At 41.5% G+C, this 27,369-nt stretch overlaps 1 pseudogene; it reads left to right on the forward strand.

Moving 5' to 3' along the window:
- Nucleotides 1–4,283: 4,283 nt before the first annotated feature.
- LOC118838453 lies at nucleotides 4,284–26,920 on the forward strand (annotated as a pseudogene).
- The last annotated feature ends 449 nt before the right edge of the window (nucleotides 26,921–27,369 follow it).

Genomic DNA, 27,369 nt, shown 5'->3' on the forward strand with positions numbered 1-27,369 from the left:
TTAAGTTTCTGATGTGTTTTTGTTTCTTTTCTCCATTTTGTATTTGTGTTCTGGTAAAATAAAATAAAAAAATTGTAAAAAATAAATAAAGGCTGACTTTATTCCAATTATAAAAGACTTGGGAGGATACTTAAATAATTAATTCCAAAACAGTGCATATCAATAAGTTGTTTATAACCAAACATGTTTGTACTAAATAACACACAGTACAAACAGGTGTTATTTCCACCTTAGAATAAACTTGAATGAAATTCTCTTTTCTATTAATGTAACACAAAATATCCCATGAGTTACATCCCTCTTAGAAAATTGATTGCACTGAAATTCTCTTATGCAAACCAAACTGAAGATGGTTCTGCTTTAGCTTCAATAATTAATAAAGTAACACTTAGTTCCCTTAATCAGTTGTACCAATACCCAATTAGTCTTACATCATTTTTGATCATTTTAGAACCTTATTTTATCTTTGCCTAATTATTCCCATATTGTGCTGAAAGAATGAGCTATTTCAGGGATTCCATTTTATATGAGACTGTTTATACATTACCAGGCTGATAACAAGCCAGAGAACTAATTTCCATAGTTCTTTGTGATATGGAATTACTACATGTTCAGACTGAAAACAGCAAGATCTCACATACTAACATTGTGCTCACATCTTTGACTGAACACTTGCTCTGATTACAGAAAATTACTACCAAAGGAATAATTGGGGACACGATTATGCTAGCATCAAACTGGTCCTTCAGGTTGATACCTAAGGGCACATGTATGGTAGGATAAATCATCCTTAGCTATGTGGGATTTCAGGTGTCACAGTTTGGCAACCAACAACGCCAATTCCACATTAGAGCCACACTGAAGAATAGACAGCTGGGAAATATGCCTTTTCAAAGCAACACGATGAGGAAACTGAGCCGGGAGGATCTGAACATTGGCTCATGCCAAGGTTGTCCTCTCAGCCTTTCCCAGAAGCAAACCTCTACCTGTAACAGTTCAGGATCACATTCCGTCCAAGCACCTTGTGGCACATCACGACAATGGTGGATTACTGATTCATCAGACATCTATACCTAAATTCAAACCGCAGAATAACATTAGTCACAGTCCCAAGAGCTTTTAGCTCAAACGACAAGTTTCACTAATTACAGCTTAGGGCTAGATGCCATTATTTTTACTCTCATGAAGTTGCAAGAAGCAATAAGAATTTACTAGGACTCACATCCATAAGAGATTTCCTTGAACATCTTTCACTTGCTCTTTTCTTCTCAAATTTCAACTTGTCCTGGTGTAATGACTAATTACTAGAACTTATTTCTATATTATACATGAACTTGCAAATTCTCAACAAGCCAAGTTCATTGTTTAGTAACTCCATAAGCCAAACAAGCTCTTTTCCCAGGGCTGATGACCTTGCCCACACAGATATTTCCCAGGGACCTGGAAAGTTTACAAAATAAGGGGAATTGAGAGGGACCTCAGAGAATGGGCTGACCCTGATGCCCCTGTCTACCCACTCCATGACAGATTCTTCCTCTGGGCTGATGCAAACCACATACTCTCTGGGTGGCAAATACCCTATTTTCAGTCTTAATTTAGTTTGTTTTGCCCTGACTGGATTTCCTTCATATCCTTCTATGGCTACCTACTTGCCAGGATGCTTTGAGGTGCCCTTATAACATCATGCTTTCTGCAGTATCTCCTATACACATCATGTTTCATTTAGTTTTAGGACCTAAGTATATGGTAACTAGCACATGGGGTCTCCAGTCACCACCTATAGCCCTACATCAGAGGTGTCCTTGGCTGTCTTCCCAAGGGAGAGATGTTGGGGGTATCCACCACATCTACCATTAGAGCTCATATCAGCCATGCTCGTCAACACCCCCTCCCCCAAGGTGGAATACACTAACTCTGCTGCATACCCTCATACCCCAAGGAAGACTGCTCTGAATGAATGGAACCAGTCTGGATAAGGCTTTCACCTCATCCCGTCCTTTCCACACACAGTAATCAATTACCAATTTTAGGTTAGATTTTTTATATTTCCAGTCTGACCTCCAGTTTTTTAAATGTTTCTTGAAATAAGATTTATGGTCATGATTTTAAAGTAGTCTGATGATTCTTAAAGTTTCATTACTCTGATTTGTAGGTCAGTACTTTTTTAGGAGATACTTTACATTTTTTTTCTCTTTTGATTTTGTTTTAATATTGCACATTGTCTCATGGAGACATAGCTTTGCTTTGCCAATTACATTCTTTAGGTACAAGCAACATCAATTTTTTCCTTGGGGAAGTTCTGCAGCTCTTGGGCCAAGCCCTTACTTCCCCTTTGGATTCTTTCTTTCACATTTCTAAATTCCTTTCCAATTTCTGTGTCTAGTGTTCTCATGTCATTTCTAGAAACATTATGTAATTATTTTTAGTTTTCAACATTCACTTCCATAAAATTTCAAGTTCTAAATGTTCTCCCCCTCACTTCCTTCCCCTCTTCCCAAGATGGCATGCAATCTGGTACAAGCTCTGCGTATCCATTCACATTAAACATATTGTCCACATTACTTATGTTGTAAAGAAGAATTAGACCCAATGGGAGGAGCCACAAGAAAGAAGAAAGAAAACTACAGAAAAAGAGGGAGCACGTAGTATGCTTTGATCTGCATTCAGACTCCATACTTCTTCTCTGGACACATATAGCATTTTCCATCATGAGTCTTTTGGAGTTGTCTTAGCTCCTTACATTACTGGGAAGAGCTAAGTGGATCAAAGTTAGTCATCATACAATATTGCTCTTACTGTGTACAATGTTCTCCTGGTTCTGCTCACTTCACTCAGCATTAGTCCATGTAAGTCCAGGTTTTTCTGAAATCTGCCTGCTCATCATTTCTCATAGCACAATTGTATTCCATTACATCCATATACCACAACTTGTTCAGCCATTCCCCCATTGATGTGCATCTCCTCAATTTCAAATTCTTGGCTACCATGCAAAGAGCTGCTATACATATTTTTGTACATGTGGGTTCTTTTCCCAGTTTTATGATCTCTTTGGGACACAGCCCTAGAAGTGGTATTTCTGTGTCAAAGGGTATGCCTAGTTTTATCACAACTCTACCAACAATGCATTACTGTTCCAATTTTCTCACATCTTTTACAACATTTATCATTTTCCTGTTTTGTCATGGAAGCCAATCTGATAGGTGTGATGCAGTCGAAAATCACTTTAAAGTCTCTTAATCTGGCTCAATCTTTCCATGATTTCCAGGTGACTTTATATGCATGTTGTGCATTTCTTTGAGGATTTTCTTGGTGAAGTTTTGAAGTCAATCTCTTCTTCTGACTATGTATCTTGAACACCCTGTCACCATAGTGATTTCAGTGGTGGGATTCTTCATTGTTTGCTCATCCTTCTAGCCCCCTTCCTGACTTTGGAATTGATGTTAGGGCCAGGCTCCCTATTTTTCTGCATGTAATACCTGACATAGTCCTGTTGCTGCTTTCTTTGGGTATTGAATGCTGTTCCCTTCCAGGATCTCAGGGAGAGTTCAGATTGGGGAGCTGCAAACTTTCAGTGTTCCCAAAGTGAGCTGATTCCCTATCCACATCCCTGCCTGATCCTCTGCAATTCCTCATGGATTTTTGGGTCTGAGCAATATGTCTGTGATCTTGCCCCATGTGGAGTTTCATGAGGTTCCTGTTGGACCCAGTCATTGTAAACTATGTGGAAAACTATTTTCTATGAAAGTGCCAGAGCATGGAGCTGCCCTTACAGGGTCAAACACCCCGATTATCCTCCCGGGATCTGACGGTAAATGAGCTCCATTCTAATTGAAATTAGAGAAATGTGCTAACCAGCCTGACTGCATTTGGTGAACAACCTCCATTCTGAAACCAAGCCCTGTCTTGCGGTGAATCACTCGCTCTCCTGGAAATCTCCAGGTTGCCTCTTCCTTGATCTCCACCTCCCACCTCCTAACATCCCGAATCAGGTGCTAGTGATGGGAAGGAGGAGCTCTCAGAGCTGGCCAGTCTGGTGGGTGGTGGCCCTGGAGGAATAGGAGCCCCGGGGTGGAGTTTAGAGCCGTGGGCGGGGTCTAGGGCAGGAGAGGGCTCATCCCTGTGGCCAAGGCATTCCATGTGACGGAGGGCTGGGCTTGGGAGGAGAGGCAGGCAGGCTCCTGAGCTCCTGGCAGTGGGAGTGATTGGAGAAAACGGCCCGTCCTGGGGGCCTTAGAGGCTGCTGGGTGGGGGGTGGAGGGCGTGGGTGGCCCTTTCCCGAGAGGGTTGGCTGAAAACAGGAACTTGCATTGAGATTGGGCTGCTTACTTCCGTTATAGCTGAACGATCTCCGCCTTCCTTGGAGCCCAGATCACTCTGCCTTCCTCCCTTCCGATTCGAGAGCTTTCTGCCTTCGTCCCTCACAGCTGAGATCTCTCTGCCTTCTCTTGGACCTGAGATCTCTGCCTTCTGGACGCCAACTCTGTGGGTGCAGATCCCAGGTAGGTGTGAGCCAGCCCCTTACAGATGTGCTGGTTCCTACTGCCTGTCCCTACCTTGGGATCTCCTTCTCTTCCTCTGACCACGTGGTAAGCGCCCTCCAGGTCGGTCTGGAGTGATCCTCCCTCCCAGGCTTAGCTACTGGACAAGCTCGCAACCCTAACTCTTTCTAGACTTCCGATCACTTCCCAAATGTCCGGGGTGAGACCCTCCCCAGACATACCATTGGGTCACCTTTTCCCCAAATGCGAACTTTACACCCTGGGGACCAAAGAATCTTCCCACCAGGACCCAGGAATCCTGTCTCCCTGGCCCAGCTTTAGTTAGAGATTAAGTTGTCTTTCCTTCAGACCAAGCCCCCTGTAAGGATCCGAAAGTTCTGCCTACCCTGAGGACCCTGCTTTGGGTAGTGGAACCAAATCTCCTGCCTGCCTCCCCCTTAGCTCCTGGGCTGGTTCCTTCTCAGATCCCAGCCACTGGCTCCCTGTGTCTGGTGTCCTTTGAGGGATTCCAGGCGCAAGCTCTCCTAGCGGATCCCCGGAGTCCTCCCCAGGTTCTAGTTAGTCTTCGTGCTTTCCGAGGCTCAGTGTCCTCCTGGAGCCCTTCTGTCTCTCCAGGGTCCCTGACCTCCGTGCCATGATCTGTGTTAGAATATCTCCCTCCCAGGGCCTACTTGGGCTCCCCTGCCCCAGGCCTCCTGCTTCCCTGCCCCCTGCCTGGTGGCTGAATCCAGACTGGATTTGGTCTCTGAGCCTCAGGCTTATCCTCATGGCTCCTCCCCAGAGTTGTCCCCACCCCCAACTGTCCTAAGCTTCCCTCCTCCCTATATCAAGCAGGCAGTCTGTTGTGTAGATAACGTGTCAGAGTGTTAGTTGGGGAGAGGGGAGACAGGGAGGTCAGAGATCTAACTTCAGGGAGATCTCTGATTCTGGAGCTATCAAGGATCTTACTGGTCTCATCCCATCTGGGCTCCCAAGCCTTTTCTGCCTCTTGGTTCTCTGAAGGAGGATGGGGGGGGGGGGAGCAGGAGAGGATGGGACCATCTTTTCCAAGCTCCACCCTACCTGTAGGCTAAAGTCTCTGGCCTGAGGGCAGGGTCTCACCCAGTGTAAATCCCCCATAGGTCACCCTCCTGTCAGGGAAGAACTGGGGAAAACCTTTACCCCTCTTAGGTCGTTTCAGCCTGCAGAGGACCAAGGCCTGGCCTAAGCAGTGAGCCTGGAGCCAGAGGGAATGGCCCCTGGGAGCTGCAGACCCCCAGCCCAGGTGAGTGCACTCTGTTCTCAGACTTGACCAACATCAACCAAAGAGGCCATTTCCAAAGACAAAAAGGAGTTTGTATGAGGCTGGCAATTACTTACTGATGGAATGTTTCTTTAGAAAAATAGGCAGGAAATTTGAAATAGTAGTAACTGCCCTGCTCTCTCCTGTGTTTTGAACTGATTCAAGGCACCACCTACTCCTGCACCCTCCCACCCTAGTACTGCCCTCCCCTGTGCTTTTTTAAAGTTTTCCCTCATAATCCCTGAGTCACAAGGATGACCCCTTCACTCATTCCTCCATCCTGTAGGGGTCTTGTCTTTGCTCCCTTTATCCATGCCTACCACCCCTCCCCCATATCCATAGAACTCCCCTGTCCCCTTTGTTTCTTTGGCCAAGCTCTCCCTGCCAGACCTTGAAGGCAGGATGCTCTGCTTGTTCTCCAAGGTCTGAGCTGCAGTTTTATCAGTCTGGTGCACAGTGACCAGTCCTGTCTTATAGCTGGTTTGCCTCTTAAGGGCACACTCACAGGGCAATGAGTGTTTAAAGGAGCAAATGCTATGATCTGGGGCTGGGGGCAGGGACGGGGTGGGCACAGGGTCCTGGTCTCCTGCATACTCTGGTCCAGTGTTTATGGAAAATATGGCAAGTCAAGAACACAGGTTAGGTTGACTTCTGGGTGACATCCACGTATGCAAAGGCCCTTAGCAGAGCTGTTTGGATCAGGCCAAAGAGAAGGGCACCTTCTTTAGCTGTTAGCATATTAGCATTTGTGAAGGCCTTAGACTTCCCTTTTAGAGAGGATATAGGGAAAGGGCTGAGTTTGGGGAACTATTCAAAGTCCTGGGAGTTTTCTTTTCCAGTGGGGGAAAGGAGACGCTCGGCTCTTGTCAGAGAGGCATCAGGCTCAAAGGGAAAGACACAACGGAGGGACTACTGCCTTCCCCCTGAATTGTTTGGAGGAAATGTCCATCAATTAGGGAATGGCTGAACAAATTGTGATATATGATTGTAATGGAATACTACTGGGCTACAGAAATGAAGAGCAGGATGATTTCAGAAACACCTAGAAAGATTTAAATGAACTGATGCAGAGTGAAGTGAGCTGAACCAGGAGGGTGGTGTACACAGTAACAGCAATGTTCTATGATGACCAACAGAACAATTTAGCTATTCTCTGCAATACCATGATGTAAGACAATCCCAAAGGACTCATAATTAAACATGCTTTCCCCCTCCATAGAAAGAACTAAGTGAGTCTGAATACAGACCTAAAGCATACTATTTTTCACCTTCTTTCTTTTGGTTCAAGTTTTCTTTTTCAAAATGACTAATATGAAAATGCTTTACATGATTTCATACATGTAACCTATTTATGATTGGTTACTGTGTGTGGGAGGAGTAAGAGGAAGGAGGTAGGTTGAGAATTGGGAACTCAAAAGAGGAATAAAATGTTTTTATGTGTCATTGTGGGAAAAAGGAAATATTATTTAAAAAAGACTAATAGCCAATGGCAACTAGGTTGCCCGGTAGATAGAGCACCAGGCCTGGAGTCAGGAGGATCTGAGTCAATTTTGGCCTCAGACACACACTGGCTGTGTGACCCTGGGCAAGTCACTTAAGCCTGTTTGCCTCAATTCCTTCTCTGTAAAATGAGCTGGGGAAGGAAATGGCAAACCACTCCAGTACCTTTGCCAAGAAAACCCCAAAGTGTGTCACAAAGAGTGAGACACAACTGAAACAACTCAAAAACAACATAGCCATTCCCCAATAGATAAATGGTTAAAGGATATGAACAATGAATTCTCAAAAGAACTGCCCAGTATTCCCAACCAAAGGAATGCTCCAAACTACTAGTAAGGGAAAGATAAACCAAAACCGCACTGAGACTTCATCTCCTACTCTGCAAAACTGACCAAAGTGACAAAAACTGGCAGCAGTCAGTGTTGGAGGACTTGTGGGAAGGTAGGCACACTAAGACAATGTTGGCGGGCTAGGAAATGGTTGTATTTGTTTGTCCTTCATTTTCAAAGAGGACCATGACTTCAGGGACATAATGACATGACTTGCAGTTGACTTTGATTTGAGTGAGAGAGCTGTGCAAGGTCACCAGCCTCCCTTTCTTCTCCAGAGCCATCTGGGTCCAGTGGCCAGATATTCTTCAGGACAACTGGAGATGGTCCAGGATGGAATGGGAGTCTCTGACCCTTTTAGACTAAGGCCTTCTCAGGTACTCACTTAGAGTGAGGTAAAACCCATTCAGTGAATAGGCCTCCTTATGAAGTCAGTCGAGGGAAATCCCCTTTAATTAGGAAAAAAGAAAAAGAAGTCATGTCATCATTTCCCTGATGCCATGGTCCTCTTTGAAAAAGGAAGCACAAACACACCCTGTGAGTAGACCAGCCTGCCTGAAATGGGACCCAGGTAGTTGGGGAACTCAGCTTGTCCTCTCCCTCTCCCTCTCCTCTCCTCTCCAAAAGAAGGTAAATTTTGATGGCCAGAAGCTGCCCACTTAGCATGGGGTTTACTGCCTAAATTTCTTTCTTTCTTCTTTCCTTCCTTCCTTCCTTCCTTCCTTCCTTCCTTCCTTCCTTCCTTCCTTCTTTCTTTCCTTCCCTCCTTCTTTCTTTCCTTCCATCCTTCCCTGTTTCTTCCTTCCTTCCTCCCTTTCTCAATACCTTAAACCCAGTTCATTCTGAAGTTCATAGATTGGACCACAACAGGTCCCTTCCCAAGTTCCAGTTAGTGCCTCTATTTTGGACCCCTCTGGCTTAGAGCAAATGTCCACGGTAATGGTTTCTCTTTGGAACAGCAACCCCAAGGGTCTTCTCCCACCTTGATTTTAGGAAATGGTTGAAGATCATGAAGATCTGAGTTCCAATCCAGCCTCAGACACTCACTAGCTCTGTGACCCTGGGAGGTGACTGAACCTGTTTGCCTCAGTTTCTTGAACTGTGAAATAGAGATAATGAGAAAACCTCCCACATTTTTGGTAGTTTGATTGGTATGGCACTGAATAAGTAAATTAATTTAGTTAGAATTGTCATTTTTATTATATTAACTTGACTTAAGCATGAGCAACTGATGTTTTTTCCGTTTATTTAGATATGACTTTGTGTGAAAAGTGTTTTGTAATAGTGTTCATATTGGTCCTGGGTTTGTCTTAGCAGATAGACTCCCAAATATTTTATATTGTCTACTGTAGCTTTAAATGGACTTTCTCTTTCTATCTCTTGCTGTGGTGTGGCTTCGTTAGTAATATATAGGAATGCTGAGTGTTTATGTGGGTTTATTTTATATTCTGCAACTTTGCTAAAGTTTTTTATTATTTCAAGTAGTTTTTTACTTGATTCTCTAAGTAAATGATCATATCATCTGCAAAGAATAATAATTTATTTTCTTTTTTGTTCTAATTCTGTCAATTTCTTTTCTTCTCTTATTGCTAAAGCTAACATTTCTAGTCCCAAATTGAATAATGGGGTGATAACGAACATACCTGTTTCACCCCCAATCTTGTTGGCAATGCATCTAGCTTATCCCCATTACATATAATGCTTCCTGATGGTTTTAGGCAGATGCTACTTATAATTTTAAGGAAGACTCCATTTATTCCTATGTTTTCTAGTGTTTTTAATAGGAATTAAAGTTGTATTTTGTTTTCAAAAGCTTTTTCTGTATGTATTAAGATAATCATATGGTTGCTGCTAGATTTGTTGTTGATATGATCAGTTATGCTGACAGTTTTTCTAATATTGAACGAGCCTTGCATTTCTGGAATAAATCCTACCTGGTCCTAGTGTATTATTCTTTTATTGATAGTTTATTTAAAATTTTTGCGTCTATATTCACTAGGGAAATTGGTCTATGATTTCTCCCTTTTTACTCTTCCTGGTTTAGGTATTAGTACAGTATTTTTGTCATAAAAAGAATTTGGTAGGAGTCCTTCACCTGTTTTCCCATATAGTGTATAAAGCATTAGAATTAATTGTTCTTTAAAAGTTTGATAGAATTCACATGTAAATCCATCTGTCCCTGGCGATTTTTTCTTTTTCTGAGATGGGGTTATTTATGATCCTCTTCTGTTAACCTGGGCAATTCATATTTTTGTAAATATTTATCCATTTCCCAAAGTTTTTCAAATTTCTGGCCATACAATTGGGCAAAATAATTCCTAATTATTGTTTTAATTTCTTCTTCATTGGAGGTGAATTCACCCTTTTCATTTTTGATACTGGTGATTTGGTTTTCTTCTTTTTTTTTCAAAACAAATTGAAAATTGGTAATCAATTTTATTGGTTTATTAGTAAAACCAGCTCTTAATTCTGTTTGTTAGTTCAATAATTTTCTTGATTTCAATTTTATTAATCTCTCCTTTGGTTGGTATTTAATTTGGAATTTTCAGTTTGTTCTTTTTCTTGTGTTTTCAGTTCCATGCCCAATTCATTGATGTTCTTTTTCTCTATTATATTCATGTAAGCATTTAGAGATATAAAACTTCCCGTAAGAACTTCTTTTTCCTGCGTCACATCAGTTTTGATATATTGTCCCATTATTGTCATTCTCTTGAATGAAGTTATTGTTTCTATTTGTTCTTTGACCCGCTCCTCCTTTAGAATCAGACTATTTAATTTCCAATTAATTTTTAGTTTCTCTTTCCATAGTCCTTTATTACAAATAAGTTTAATTCCATCATGATCTCAGAAGAATGCCTTGACTATTTCTGCCTTTCTGCACTGGCTTGTGAGGTTTTTATGCCCTAGTACGTGGTCAGTTTTTGAATATGTGCCACGTACCACTGAGAAAATCGTATATTCTTTTTTATCCCAATTCAGTTTTCTCCAGAAGTCTATCATATCTACCTTTTCTAAATCTCTATTCACTTCCTTAACTTCTCTCTTATTTGAGGTTAGATTTATCAAGTTTAGAGAGGGGAACGTTGAAGTCCCCCACTAGTATAGTTTTGCTATCTATTTCTTCCCGTGATTCCCTTAACTTCTGTTGTAAGAATTTGCATGCTGTATCACTTAGTGCATATATGTTAAGTAATGATGTTTCTTCATTGTCAGTGGTGCCTTTTAGCAGGATATAGTGTCTTTCCTTATCTCTTTTAATTAGATCTGTTTTCCTTTGAGACTATGGTTGCTACCCCAGCTTTTTCTACTTTAGCTGAAGCATGTGTTCTAAACTTCTCTGAGAATTTTTATCCAATACCACTTGGTGCATATATGTTAAGTAATGACATTGCTTCATTGTCTATGGTACCTTTTAGCAGGATATAGTCTTTCCTTATCTCTTTTAATTAGATCTATCTTTGTTTTTGCTTTGTCTGAGATGAGGATCCCTACCCCTGCTTTATCTACTTTAGCTGAAATATAATATATTCTACTCCCACATTTACCTTTACCCTGTGTGTATCCCCTTGTTTCAAATGTGTTTCTTGTGAACAATTTATTGTAGGAATATGGTTTTTAATACATTTTGCTATCTGCCTCTCTTTTATGAGAGTTCATCACATTCACATTCATAGTTATGATTATTATCTGTGTCTTTTTTCTCCATTCTATTTCCCCCTCCTTTTATAAGCTTCTATTTCTCCCTTCCACTGCTCAAAAGAATTTTGCTTTTAACCACCCCCTTCCTCAGTGTTCCCTCTCTATTGACTACCTTCCCTTATCTTACCCTTTTCCCCTTGCTACTTCTTCCCTTCCTTCTAACCACCACCCTCTTTTCTTTCCCCTTTCCCTTCCTGCTTTCTGGAGGAGAAGTTTGATTTCTATTGTTTTCAGAGTATGTTATTCCCTCCTTGAGCTAAATCTGATAAGAATAAAGCTCAAACACTGCTCTTCTTCCCCCCTTCTTTCCCTATAATATGTTTTTGTGCCTCTTCTTGTGATGTAATTTGAACTTTTTCTACCTCCTCCTTACCTCTTCTCCCAGAACAATCCATTTATACTCATTATTTATTTTTTATCATCATATCATTTACTTTATACTGATACCCTCAGTGTATGTATATCCCTTTTAATTGTAATAACTGTGCCATTCTCAGGTTGACACATATATAGCATATATAAAACCATATAATCCTATATAGGGATATAAACAGTTTGCCCTTATTGAGTAACAAAGTTTTTTTTTCCCCCTGTTTAACTTTTTATTTCTCTCTTCAGTTTTGTATTTGAAGATCAAATTTTCCATTGAGCTCTGGCCTTTACATCAGGAAAGTCTGTAATTCCCTTATTTCATTGAATGTCCATCTCCTTGCCTGAAATTTATGCGCATTTATGCCATTTTCCAGGGCAGTTGTTTTTCCAATCAGATATTTCAGGTTTATTCTGTTTTTTTATTCTTTAGATTTTGTGATTTTGTTTGACTGATTCTTGATGCTTCATAGAGTCATTAGCTTCTACTTGTGCAATTCTAATTTTTAACAAATGGTTTCCTTCATTTAGGTTCTGAAGCTCCTCTTCCATTTGGCTGCTGTCTGCCATAGCTCTGACAGATTCCCATCCTGGCCTGAGAGGCCTGAGGATTACCACCAGTTTCATATGCTCCGTGCTCTCCTAGCCCAGTTTGCTGGCTGAGTTCTTCTGTTGCTCCTGTTCTTGTGTGGTTTGGTGCAGTTCTTTTGGCCGGGCACTCTCCCAGCCCACAGATCCATCCTGTTGACCCTGCGGACTCTCCTGGCTTGGAAATTTGCCACACTCTGTCTGCTAGTGGCTTTTAACTCTCTCAGATCTGCTCAAATTCACTTTTTCAAATGTATCTGACAGAATTTATGAGAGAGTTGTTCTAAGTCCCTGCTTTTACATCACTGTCTTGGCTCCACCCCTCTGTTTTTCTTTCTAAAAATATTTCACACTCTTTTTTGTCCTTGAACACCCACTTTTTGTCCCACAGTGCTATGCACATATTTGTAGAATAGGTCACCCTGGGCTGCACACTGAGCACATTCTTCCCTTCCCTGCTCATTTCTAGTCCTTTTGGAATAGTTTTCCATATTTCAGTGTCCTTTCCATTGTATTTGAAAGGCTTTCTCTGGATGCCTTTTAGAACTCACTGAACCTGGAGGACCTGGCAGTCTAACAGAGGAAGACAACACAGAAAGGAATAATGAAAGCAGGTTGGAATGAGGAGAACGTACCCCAGTAAGGTGGCACAATGGAGCCGTCAGTTAGAAAAGTCCCAAAGATGCTGAGCCTGGTGAGAAGTGAGATGTCTGAAATGAGCCTTCTACTTAAGTGGAGGTTTGGAGTTCATAACCTCATCCCAAGGTGGGGAGAGATGACTGTGGAAGGCTTGAAAAGGAAAGAAGTTTGGAATAGCTTTTGTTGGGTGTGAGTTAGGGAATCAGAGATCAGTTATCAAGAAAAGGACTACCTTCCTACATTGAAAGTACTGTGCACTGGAGGATAGTGACTCATGAGATGCCAGTGGAAAAAAAGAATTATAAATTCTTGGGAATTTCAAAGCGTGCAAAAGATAAATACCTTAATTATTTCCAAGTAAAAAAAATAGAATAAAGCCTTATATCTAATATAGATTAGAAATAGACCATGAGTCAGGTGTTTTGAAGAAGAAATCAGAATGATAAAAAAGTAATGGAGAGTTTTGTCCATATGATGTAAAATTGTTCCTTAACATCAGAATGTCTGGTAAAGAGCGCCATGTGTTAATGATGAAAATGGAAGACCACCAAATTCCAAGCACTTTGGCTGAACTCTCATTGTGCATGTATCAGATAGGAAATACAGATGACTGCTCCCAAGTGTCAAGGTATTTTCAGGTTGGGCCATCCTCTCATGTACATGGTCCATCAAGAGGCCTCTTAACTCATTCTCTTGACTTTTGTTCTCCCAGGTTTCCAGAGTTCTACAGGCATGATTAGATCCTTTATTTCTCTTGAGGAAACTGTCAATACTTTTCTCATGCTTTAGCTGAAACGCAACCTACATTAATGAAATTTTGCTTTTTTAATGTATGAAGGAACTCTGCACAATTATTCTTGTTTCTGTGTAAGTAAGTAGCAGAGTATGGATCAGTTCTCTACTGCTTGTGCCAATTTTGGTCTGACAGTAAGACCAAGTAAATAGAGGTTCTCGAAAAGGTCATGGATATCAAGGGAAGTGATTTAAAAATATTCAAGGAAGGTGATCTAGCTGTAAGAGATCTTAAACTGTATTATAGACCTGTAATCATTAAATCAATCTGGTCTGACTAAGAAGGAGAGTGGTGGATTGGTGGAATAGGTTAGGTACAAATTAAATTATAGTAAATGACCATAGTAATCTGCTGTATGATCCCAAAGAGCCAAGGTTTGGAAGAAAAACTTTTTTTTTTTTGAGAAAAACTGCTGGGAAAATGCAAACAACTGTATAGCAGAAACTAGGCACAGACCAACATCTTGCACTGTATACCAAAATAAGGCCAAATTGGATACAGGATTCACACATAAAAGGTGATATCATAAGGAAATTAGGAGAGTATGTCTGTTAGATCAAAGGTGAAGTGAAGAATTTATGACCAAACAAGAGAAAGAACATTAGAAAATATAAAATAGTTAATTTTGATTTTATTTAATTAAAAAAGTTTTGCTTTGTTTTTTTGTTATCCAGAAACAAAGCTAGTGTAACCAAAATTAAAGAGAAAGTAGAGAACTGGGAAAAAAAATTTCTAACAGGTACCTTTGATAAAAGTTTCATTTCTCAAATATGTAGAAAAGTGAGTCAAATTTATAAGATAGAATTTGCAATTCAGTACTTTAAAACAAACCCCAAATGTTAAAAATGTTTTAACATGTAATTGGGGCGGGGGGGAAGAAAATATAGTTTATAAAATGTAAAAAACAATTAAGAAAATCGAGGTTCTCCATCATCCAGCATGGTCCCATCCACACGTGGCACCATTGGTTACAGCCAATTGGTCACAGGAGTTTTCAATCCTGTGAATCATTTCATTTCCCTTGGCAGTATGTTTTCCAGCATGTCCATATAGATAATGATGTTTAAAAAGAGAGAACCTTTGAATGAGTTACTATATAATTATATTTGATTGTGGGACTGAGTGGCCTTCTTTGGGAAAAGCTTGCCCTAACTGCTAAGTCAAACTAACCTAGACATTCTCTTAAGTCCGAGTCACCTGTAGATATAGGGAATAGTTAAACGGATAAGACTCAGTCACTTAGTAGCAGGTTTTAGTGTAAGACACATGTCTTTTTATGACTAAAATAGTCATGGGATTATAAGATTCTTTTCAAAAGCTAAATTCCTCTTTTAGGCTACTGGAGGAAGGTGGTTGATGAAAGGCTAAAGTCTTCTTTCCAGTCTTAGTGGATAAGCTCCTTTTTACTTTTTCTGCCTCTAGAGGTTAAGTCTCAATTGAGTAGTGTAATCTAATAAGGTCGAGTTGTGCTCTCTGGCAGCTGGAGGATGGGGAGTGGCTGCTAACTAGAAACCATGAGCTCCCCTTTTCCAGTCTTTCTTCAAACTATAGGCTCCTCTAAATAATACTTTAGTTGTAAAACTCATCAGCTGCAAAACCAGGAATTCTGGGGTAGTCTAAATTTAATAGACAGCTTGAAAGACACATGATGAATCTGGGACAAGAAAACATATGTGGAGTACGTATTGATCTGACCTGCCTTGTCCAGTTGAATTATGTTCAAAACATGTTTCCTGAGATTGTTGTAATTTTTCTGTTCCTCTTCTGTTACACAAATAAGCTCTGGAAATCACAGCTCTGTCACAAATTACTGAGGAATTAGTTGACCTTAAAGGTAACCTCTCAACTGGTACAATCAAATCATTACTTACTAGCAAATATTGTACCTCAGATTATTTTCTATTTAAGATATTTAATTTTGAATTGATGCCTGCTTTGTTCAAGATAGTTCAGGGTTTGGGAGCTGCCAAGGAGAGTGTGGGAGAGAAGAGGAGTTAAGGTCTTCAGAGCTACTGTGCTGACCTTATTCTTGTATGCCTATGAAAGCTGGACAGTCTACCAGCGCCATGCTAGCAAACTTAATCTCTTCCATTTGAAGTGTCTTAGAAAGGATATGAAGATCTCCTGGAAAGATAAAGTACTGGACAGTGAGATATTTTCTCAAGTTAGACTGCCAAGCATTCCCTCTCTACCGCAAAGAGTGCAGCTCAGATGGGCTGGCCATGTTGTACAAATGCCCAAACACTATTTTTCTGAGAACTCTTGTAAAGAAGGCACTCACATTGTGGTCAGAGGAAGTGATACAAAGGCCTTCCCAAGGTCTCCCTGAAAAGCTGTATAATCAATGGTGATATATGGGAGACACTGGGAAAGGACCACCCAGAATGGGGTGCCTGCATCAAAGAATGTACTGTGTCATGTGAGCAAAGCAGAATTACAGTCCTTGAAAAGAATAGTGAGATATGCAAATTGAGAGCCATCTCCACCCCAGATATTCACAGGGACTATTTGTGCCCAACCTGTGGTAGAGCCTTCTAGGCTTGCATTGGTCTGATCAACCTTGGTCAGACACACTGTACCTTGACCTTGACATAGTGATGTCATTTGGTCCTCTTTGAGCACAATGATCAACAAAAAAGACACAACTATGCAACTAAATATTATGGTAAAGAAATAAATGCTGTTGACAAATGAAAGCAATCATAAAGTGAAGGCATAAAACACTTTGGCTGTGACACATCATAGCTGGGGTATACTCAAGCATCAATGTAACAGCAGATAACTGTTCTTCATTTGGCTGTAAAGTCTCATAGCCCTCAGTTCAGTCTAGATTATAATTAGTATCTGTTATGAACCCTTTTCATGTTTTATCTAGAAAAGACTTTGTTTCAGCTTCTCAGGAAATGAACTAGATCTTTTCTTTGTCTTTCTTTCCTATAAGCACACATAAATGCCCCCCTTTCTCCACAAATACAGTGCATTTGCCACTCACAAATACCTCACACAACTTTTAGTATAACATAACTTCTATCATTTTTGATAAGGGAGAAATTTCACATCTTCTCTCTCTTCCACATATCTTGCTACCTCACAGATAAAACACATAATTTGTCTGAGATTCCACAGGGTGACATATTGCGCAGTAAGACCTTTCTCATCTTTATTCCAAGTGACCACATCAACTTCTTTTCTCAGTATTCCATTCGGCTCTTAACAACTCTGGTTTCAAGTGCTGACTGACATTCATCAATGGTACAACCTTTGGGTAAATCCCCTTTCTGTCCTTCATTTCCTTCCTCTCGCTTGATGAAGGTTAGACTATTAGGAATTCTGCAGTCTCTTTCTGCTCTAAATCATGGGACTTTTGATGGTTTAGGAGTTGGTGACATTCAAGGATGTGGCTGTGGACTTCACCCCAGAGGAGTGGGGCCTCTTGGACCATCCTCAGAAGGAGTTGTACAAGGAGGTCATGCTGGTGAATGCCCAGAACCTGCTCTCCGTGGGTAAGGACACTTCCCCTGGCTGCTCTGAGTTGGCAATAAAAGGGAATATCTTCCTACCTTAGTGTGCTGGCTTTGGAGCATTTGTCAATTACTGGATTGGGAAAAGTTCTGGTCTCCTGTGTCCAAGAGGCAGCGTCCTCCTGCTTCTTGGTCTTCCTATAAAAGGTCAATACTTTGTGTGAGGAGAACCTGGAGGTTTCCTGGTTGCCCTTGAAATTGTCTCTTGCCAATTCTAGGTACCTTGAGGTCAAAGTTCAGATCAGTGTTGAAGCCTCTCAGGTGTGGAAGTAATCCATATTATGTAGTCCAGCCTCTCCCTGGACATGAATTTTATCTGACAAATCTCTGAAATCTGCTCAGGCAGCTTTTCCCTACACCCTCTTCCTCTTTGGGAGGGGCCAAGTATTTAGGATAGTGTTCTTTGTGAGAAGTATCAGTTTGTAGCTCCCAGCTCCTAGTTGTGCCTGGTAGGGCACATTTGTTCTTCATCTTCCTTTACATTGGCCCAAATTCCAGCCCAGGAGGTGGGAAAGGAAGGAAGGGAACAAGCATTTCTGTTCACCTGCTGTTTACCAGCTGTTGTGCTAAGTGCCTTCTTTACAATATGATGTCGTTAGGTGATGTTATTATCCCCAGTGGACATTTGAGAAATCTGAAGCCAACAGAGGTTAAGTGACTTGTGCAGGAGCATGCAGCTAGTAACTGTCTGAGGCTGGATTTAACATCTGGTATTCCTTACTGCAGGCAAGGGCTCTCTCCACTGCACTACCAGCTGCCTCTAATTTCTGGATAATCATAGCTATGTAATGAATCCCTCCTCCTATGAAGAAGGTGCACCAAGACCAAATGTTCTGACTCCAGATTGGCTCCATGATCTTCTCCCCATCTCTCCTTAAAGCTCCCCAAAATTAATACTATGGACGCCTTGCTTCAAGAGTTCAGGGAACTCTCCTGTGCTCCTTGTTTCCAGGCCCCTGTCAATGCAGGAATAACAGACTGGCCAAGAATCAGAATTTGGTCAAACTAAGGTTCATTGAGTTCCCCAGCAAGAGAATCTCACCAGAAGAGGCAAAGACTCCTGAATGAAGAGTCCCAAGGTTTTTATAGGTTTCAGCGAGTGGGGAGCTGGGAGGAGACAGGGCCACAGCTGATTCATCAGGATCTAATTTCAGGAGCTCAAGGCTGATCTGGAACATCCTAGTTTGGGTTACTTGCATTACAGGCATTAATGGGAGAATAAGCCAGATCTGTGTGAATGTGATGGAGTGCTTCTCTAGGTTTGTATGCACACTGTTTTCCCTAAATAGACCTAAATTACAAGTTTTCCTCCATCCTCATCCCTGATTCCCCATGCCCAGGTCTTCCAGTTCCCAGAGAAGATCTGATTTGTTATTTGGAGGAAAGGGAAGCCCCATGGCTGCTGGAGCAAGAAAGCCTGAGAAACTGCTGTCCAGGTGAGTGAGGGGAAAGCAGGTATATGAGAGCTGGGATATCAAGAGGCTTCTGGGTGTGGGGGTGAAGCAAGTGCTCGACCTGGGGCAGGAAGGTCTGACTTGGAATTCTTTTTGAGACCCTTTTTAACAGTGGGATCCTGCACAAATCACTGAACCACTGAGTCTCAGTTTCCCCCCTTTTAAAATGAGGGAGTTGGACACCATGATCTTAAAGCTCTCTTCCAGTGATAAATCTCCAATCCAATAGAGTCCTTGTTTGGAATTTGGAGGCATGGATCTCCCCTGAAAGTGCAAAAAGGGCTAGGCTTTCTAACATGGGCTTTTTGTTAGACTTCAAGGCAGTGAGCATTTATTAAGTGGCATGTGCCAGACCCTCTGCTAAGCTCCAGGAATATATAGAGATATAAGGAACGTCCAATGCTCTCCTGGAGGTCCCAGACTGGAGGTCGGGGCACATAACCTGCCAACAACAATATAGAAACCTGTCCTGGACAGGACAAATTGGAGCTCATTGAGAGAGGGAAGGCCCTAAAGTGAAGGAGGCCTGGAAAGGCTCATTGTGGAAGGTGCACTCTAGCTGGGCCTTCAGGGAAGCCAGGGTGAACATTCTTGGCTGGCGGATGGTGAGGAAAGCCTATGGAATCTGGAGGTGGAGTGTCCTGTTCACAGAAGAGAAGGGAGGCCTGTACCACTGTAGGATTCCATACTTGGTGGGGATATAAGGTGAATGAGTAGGCGAAGGGCAGATGATTATTGGCGCAGGTGATTAACAGCCCTAGAGAGGATTTTCTTTTTAATTCTTTTGCTAGGGAGCCACAGAAGTTTGTTGAGTACGTGCTGACATGGTCAGTCCAGAACTTCATGAAGATGAACTTTGATAAGTGGGTGGATGGAGGAATGAGTGGAGTGAGGGTAGAGTTGAGACAGCACCTCAGGTAGGACGTGATTGGGGCTTGAACAGAGACAGGGGCAATGCTGAGAGAGAAGGGTATATGTGGGAGAAATGTTACCTTGGTGGAATCCTAGGATTTGCAGCAGATTGAATATCAGGATCAGAAGTATGAATGTGTGAGAGTCAGTGAGGAGAACATGACACCTCATTTGTGAGCCTGCACTATTGGAATGGTGTCTTGGAGAGCCTTAGGAGAGTAGGAAGAGGGGAGGGTTGGGGGAAAGAGAAGGAGCTTAGGTTGGAGAAGAGCCTCACTAAGAGAGAGGCAGGAGAAGGCTGATTGACTGTCTAAAGGCTGCAGAGAAGTCAAGAAGGATGAGGATGAAGAAATGGCCAGTGGATTTAGCAAGCTGGAGATTTTTGGTTATTTTGGAGAGAGGAGTTTCCATTGAACCATGAGATTGGCAGCTAGACTGCAGGGAGTTTCATGGAAAGCAAAGTAAAGGAGTTGGAGACACCAGTTGTAAATGGGTTTCTCCAGGTGCTTAGCCAAGAAATAGAAGATAATGAGAAAATATCTCTTGGGTTGAAGGGATCAAGTGACTGTGTTTTGAGGATTAGAGAGAAAGGGTTTGATTTGTGGCAATAGGGAAGGAGTCATTAGTGCAGGAGAGAATGAAAAGTAGTGAAATAATGGGGATGCTGCAGAGGCAGCATGCTGAGGACAATGGCGAGCTGAAATGGGGTGATTTACACTTGGAAAGGAGTTTGCTGTAGCAAGCAAAGGGAGACCATTTCATCTGATAGTGGTGTCATAAAGGAAAAAAAGGCCCTTGATTTATGGGAGATACGGAGGATGAGATAGGTCTTGATAAGTATCCATTTTTTCAGTGACACAGACAGCAAATTTCTCTGCTGAGGAGTTGGGGGGGGGTGGAGTGGAGACTGGACACAAGCAATAAGGGAGTGTTGGGGAAGAATGAAAGTTATTTGAAAAGCTGCTGTGCTGAATGGGGCAGTGAGTCAGTTTTGAGGTTGCTCAGTCATTTCAGTTGTTTCTGACTCTTCATGACCCAGTTTGGAGTTTTTCTGTCAAAGATAATGGAGTGGTTTGCCATTTCCTTCTCTGGCTGATTTTACAGATGAGGAAACTGAGGCCAGCAGGCCTAAATGTCTTGCCCAGGGTCACACTGCTAGCATGTGTCTGAGGCTAGATTTGAACTTGTCTTCCTGACCAGTACTCTATCCCCTGCACCATGTAGCTGCCCCAAGGGAGTCAGTAGGGAGATGTCAAAGGACAGCTTTGCCACAGTGAGGGACACACTGAGAAGATTATTTAGCCAAGATGTATAGTGGACCCAGGCAGCCTGGTTGTATGATTTTCTTTCTCCATTCAGCGGCATCTAAGTCATTGCAAAGGTTGCTGCCTTACTTAGAATTAATCTAAGGCTATGCTTTATGTAAATCATCAACCTGTGCCCCTTGCTTCATCTCTGAGGCCAATCTCTGGCCCATTCTTGGAGCATCATTGGCCACATTCTTTGAGGTGACAGCTACTCTTAGTTTGGGGAAATAGGAGGTAGAAATTCCCAGGTGTCCCATAGTATGAGATGCTTCAGGAGCCTCAGAAGAAGTCTCTGTGATTTTCTCTTTGGTCAGGTCCCGTCAGGGTTAGAACCAGATAGGTGTCACTCAACATAAGGGATAAGGTGAAAGAAAAAACCAGAAAGAGGCCTGAGGCCAGAACCTGCATTTGCCAAATAAGACAGAGAGCAGAGTACAGGGAGCAAGGTGCAACCTGGGGCCTGATGTCAACCCTGGGCCTAGTCAGTCAGTCAATAAGCATGGATTAAGCACTTCCAGGTTTTGGAAGGGGAAAACTAGTCCCTGTTGTCAAGGAGCCTGCAATCTGGCATATGAATATGGAGATGGTTGAGAAGAAGTAACAGCTTGGGAATGTCACTCTTAGCCTATCCAGTGAAAGGAGAGCTTAGAAATGGAAAGACGTCTAATTCAGTGGGATATATGAGAACTCAAGGAGTGAGGCTAGTGACACTTTGAGAAGCAGGGTAGGATTAGGGAAGAAAGAGTCAAAATCAAAAGAAGAATGACTACAATACAGGCACATCTCAGAGATATTGTGGGTGGGTTGTGTTCCAGAGCTCCATAGTAAAGCAAATACTGCAATAAAATGAGTCACGTAAATTTTTTGGTTACTCTGCATGTAAAAGTTATGTTTGCAATAGACTGTTGTCTATTACATGCATGATACTCTTATGTCTAAATGAGTGGATATACCTTAAGTTTAAAATGTTTTATTGCTAATAAAAGCTGTCTACCATTGGATCTTTCAGTGATCCTTAATTTTGTTGCTGATGGTGGGTCTGGCCTGGTACTGATGGCTGCTGAGTGATGGGGGGTGGGGGTGCGGTGGCTGTGGCAGTTTCTTAAAATAAGGCAACAGTGAAGTTTGCCACATTGATTGACTCTGTTTTTCAGTTGAACACTTAAATCCCTATTGCTGGATTGTTAATTGGCCTAATGTCAATATTATTGTTTCTTGTGCAATAGGAAGACATGAAGAGAAGGAGAAAAGAAGTCAACATGTAACAATAAAATAATGTTTCTTAAAAAGAAAACTCAGGGGAGAAAAGCTGTCTAGTAAGATGGAGAGATCATGCCCAGTTGTAGGGTTGGAGTTCTAGTCTCTGTCCCTCAGCCATTCTGTGCTCACGGCCAGAGCTGTGAATGTACGGAGAATGGTCTGCTGGAGTCCTAGGTATTTGTGAGAATCCGATGTGATTGTGTGTCAAGCTCTTTGTAAATCAAGTTATCTTGCAGATGTGAGCTAATGGCATTTTCAGTGATTGATTCTGTCCGTTGAACTTTGAAGACTTTTTTCTTATTTTGAGGAAATAGGATGTAGATGAGTTAGTTAACTTTCTCCCAATGGAAGTAATGGATTACAATTATGTATGTATGTACATGCATGTCTGTATATATGTTTTATTGTTTGTTTCTTGCAGAAGGAGAGGTTAGATCTGAAATGAAAGAAACTACTGTGAAGCTAATTTTTTCTGGGGAAGAAACTCATGAGCCAAGATTCAGGAGTGATGCTCCTTGTGACGTCACAGGGAGACAAATCTGTGCTGGACTTCAGAGAATCCACATGGGAGACAAACGTTATGATTGTCATCAATGTGGGACAGACTTGAGTCAACAGTCTCCCTTTATTTACCATCAAAAAATTCATAATGAAGAGAAACCTCATGAGTGTGAAGAATGTGATAAAGCTTTTAGTGAACACTCATTTTTTATTAAACATCATAATATTCACACTGGCAGGACACTATATAAATGTAATCAATGTGGAAAGGCTTTCCGTTGCACTAACGATCTTGCTGCACATCAGAGAATCCACAGTGGAGAGAAACCGTATGAATGTAATCAATGCAGAAAGACTTTTAGAAGTGCCTCTGCACTTACTGTACATCTAAGAATCCACACTGGAGAAAAACCTTATGAATGCAAGCAGTGTAGAAAGGCTTTCACACAGAGTTCCCATCTTGCTGCACATCAGAGAATCCACAGTGGAGAGAAACCTTATGAATGTAATCAATGTGGAAAGGCTTTCAGTTGCAGCAACAATCTTGATAAACATCGGAAAATCCACACTGGGGAAAAGCCTTATGAATGTAATCAATGTGGAAAGGCTTTCCGTTGCACTAACGATCTTGCTGCACATCAGAGACTCCACAGTGGAGAGAAACCGTATGAATGTAATCAATGTGGAAAGGCTTTTAGAAGTACCTCTGCACTTACTGTACATCTAAGAATCCACACTGGAGAAAAACCTTATGAATGCAAGCAGTGTAGAAAGGCTTTCACACAGAGTTCCCATCTTGCTGCACATCAGAGAATCCACAGTGGAGAGAAACCTTATGAATGTAATCAATGTGGAAAGGCTTTCAGTTGCAGCAACAATCTTGATAAACATCGGAAAATCCACACTGGGGAAAAGCCTTATGAATGTAATCAATGTGGAAAGGCTTTCCGTTGCAAGAACGATCTTGTTGTACATCAGAGAATCCACAGTGGAGAGAAACCATATGAATGTAATCAATGCAGAAAGGCTTTTAGAAGTACCTCTGAACTTACTGCACATCTAAGAATCCACACTGGAGAAAAACCTTATGAATGCAAGCAGTGTGGAAAGGCTTTCACACAGAGTTCCCATCTTGCTGTACATCAGCGAATCCACAGTGGAGAGAAACCTTATGAATGTAATCAATGCAGAAAGGCTTTTCGAAGTATCTCTGACCTTGATGTACATCTGAGAATCCACATTGGAGAAAAACCTTATGAATGTAATCAGTGTGGAAAGGCTTTCAGTTGCAGGAACAATCTTGCTGCACATCAGAGAATCCACACTGGAGAGAAACCTTATGAATGTAATCAATGTGGAAAGGCTTTCATTCGCAGCAACAATCTTGCTGCACATCAGAAAATCCACACTGGAGAGAAACCTTATGAATGTAATCAATGTGGAAAGGCTTTCCGTTGCACGAACAATCTTGCTGCACATCAGAGAATCCACACTGGAGAGAAACCTTATGAATGTAATCAATGTGGAAAGGCTTTCCGTTGCGCGAACTATCTTGATGTACATCAGAGAATCCACACTGGAGAGAAACTGTATGAATGCAAGCAGTGTAGAAAGGCTTTCACACAGAGTTCCCATCTTGCTAAACATCAGAGAATCCACACTGAAGAAAAATCTTAGGAATGCAAACAGTGTAGAAAGGCCTTCACACAGAGCTCTGTTCTTGCTGTACATCAGAAAATCCACAGTGGAGAGAAACCTTATGAATGTAATCAATGCAGAAAGGCTTTTAGAAATACCTCTGACCTAGATGTACATCTGAGAATCCACATTAGAGAAAAACTGTACGAATGTTATCAATGTGGAAAGGCTTTCAGTTGCAGTGCCAGTCTTGCTAAACATCAGAAAATCCACATTGGAGAAAAATCTTATGAGTGCAAACAGTGTAGAAAGGCTTTCACACAGAGCTCTGTTCTTGCTGTACATCAGAGAATCCACACTGGGGAAAAGCCTTATGAATGCAAACAGTGTAGAAAGGCTTTCACACAGAGTTCCCATCTTGCTGCACATCAGAAAACACACTGGAGAGAAACCTCATGAATGTAAACAGTGTGGAAAGGCTTTCACACACAGGAGCAATCTTACTGCACATCAGAGAATCCATACTGGAGAGAAACCTGTGAACAGTGTATGAATGCTTTCACAAAGAAGCCCTATCTTACTACACATCAGAGAATCCACACTGGAGAGAAACCTTCTGAATGTAAACAGTGTGGAAAGGCCTTCACACAGAGCTCTGATCTTGCTGCACATCAGAGAATCCACACTGGAAAGAAAATTTATGAATGCCATCAATGTGGAAATGCTTTCAGTTGTAGCTTGAAGCTTACTCAACATCAGAAAATCCATTCAAGAGAAACCTTATGAATGTAGTCAGTGTGGAAAGATTTCCAGATGTAATTCTGGTCTTGTTAAACATCAGAAAATCCACACTGGAGATGACTGTGTTCAAAGTGAAAAGGCATTCAAACATTACTGTGACCTTGCTGTACATGAGACAATCCACACTGGAGAGAAATCTTAGGAGAGTCTAGAATGTGGTAAACCTTTTATTGCATGCTCTTCCCTGACTAAACATCAGAGCATATTTACTAGAGAATAAATCTCATTAATATGATCAACATGGAAAATCATTCAGGCTAAAGGCATCTCTTATTTCTCACCAGAATTGACAGGAGATACAAATCCTGTCCCTGTCATGAATGTGGAAAGGCATCCAAATGGAGTACAGCGCTCATTAGACATCACAGAATTCTTCTTGGGAACAAGCCCTATAGGGACTAAGGCAGAGACCATCTCTTCTTTTACATCATACTTCATTCTGTAGAGAACACTTAAGAAGGTGCTCAATGAGCTCCTGCTATTCCCTGGAAGATTGAGATCACTAGACAACACAATTTTAGCTATTGACAGAAGCTTTACGAAAGCAAGGATTGTGGGAAGGGTTTCACCTGGAGCTCATCCACGCATCTCCATTTGAGAAATCTTGCTGGAGATAAAATTTATGGATTTAATTACTGAGAGAAGGCCTCTTCCTGCAGCACAGACCTCATTAGACATCACATATTTTATACTGTCTATGAAGCCCTGAAAATGGCTTCAATTTTTTTTCTGGAATCCTAAGTTTTCTTATGACTTTCCTAAAATATTCCATGGTATTCTTCCACCATCCCTCAGATGATTGGTACTCACCTTGCCTCGTGATGTTGGCTGGCACAGAAAGTCCCTCTGTAAATATTTTGGTATTTGTTGGACATTTATTTTTGTAATGATGTTTTAGTCCGCTGGGTTGCATAATGGATAGAGGGCTGTCTGTGAGTTCACAAGACCTCAGTTCAAATTCAGCCTCTGATGCTTACTGGCTATGTGTTCCTGGACAAGTTATGTCTTAACCTATAATTTCTTGTTTCATCCACCCATTCTTTAGGATTACATTATTTCATTTCCAATTATTTTCAGTTTATATTTCCATGGCCCTCTATTGCATATGATCTTTATTGCATCATGATCTGAAAAGGATGCAGGAGGAGGGGGAATGGTGAAGAAAAGGGGGTGGTTAGATGGGAGGGTAAAAGTAGTGAGGAAAAAGGGAAAGAAAAGAATGAGATACTTCAGGAACTGAATCTTATACATATGACAAGTTCAAGCATTAATTTAATGCTGGCTTAGGACATGGAATGACTACAAATTCAGATCCAAATAGCAAGCTCTTTCAAACTTGCTTAAAGAAGTTATTAACTAACAACAGAAGACTTGGGATGGTATGCATAAATATAATACTCCCAGAATCTATACAGAGAACAGGTTATATGAAAAGTTGTCTATGGTAAAACATGGTCAGTTATTAGCCAAGTCCAAATGGATTTAAACATGGACTACTGCTCACTGAATCCCCTTAAAATGGGAATAGAGGGGTAGAGCCAAGATGGTGGAGTAAAACCAGGGACTTGCTTGAGCTCTCCCCAGAAGCCCTGCAAATGCATGTAAAAATGACTCTTAACAAATTCTAGGGCAGAAGACACACAAAATGACAGATTGAAACAAATTTCCAACCCAAGACAACCTGGGAGGTTGAAGGGAAAGGTCTGTTCCACCAGTCTTAGAGGAGCACAGTCAAGCAGCCAGCATTGACTATGTGTATAGGTTTCTTTGTTCCTATGGCAGAGTTGGCTTTCTGGTGTTGGAATAAATGTTTTGGTTTTGTCTTGAATGAAGAGAGTCTGTTATATCTTGTGATTCAAACTTGGGAATTCACCTGCATATTCATAGCAGCCTCTGTGGGTATCACATTGGTGATACAGGGGGTGATAGAAGGGAGGGTAGATTAGGTGAGGGGGTCTCAGAAGCAAACACTGTTGAGAAGGGACTGGGTGAAAAGAGAGAACATAATATATGGGGCAGGACATGAGGGAGGGAAATATAGTCTTTCATAATGTGACTATCATAGAAGTGTTTTGCATGACTACACATGTACAACCTATATCGAATTACTTGCCTTATCTATGAGGCTGCATGGGGTAGGAGGAAGGGAGAGTACATGGAACTCAAAATTTTTAAAACAAATGTGGAAAATTGTTTTTACACGCAACTGTGAAATAAGACACACAGGCAATGGGGTATAGAAATCTATCTTTCCCTACAGGAAAATAGAAGGGATGG

This window comes from Trichosurus vulpecula, chromosome 2, assembly GCF_011100635.1.
Source record: "Trichosurus vulpecula isolate mTriVul1 chromosome 2, mTriVul1.pri, whole genome shotgun sequence".
Lineage (NCBI taxonomy): Eukaryota > Metazoa > Chordata > Mammalia > Diprotodontia > Phalangeridae > Trichosurus > Trichosurus vulpecula.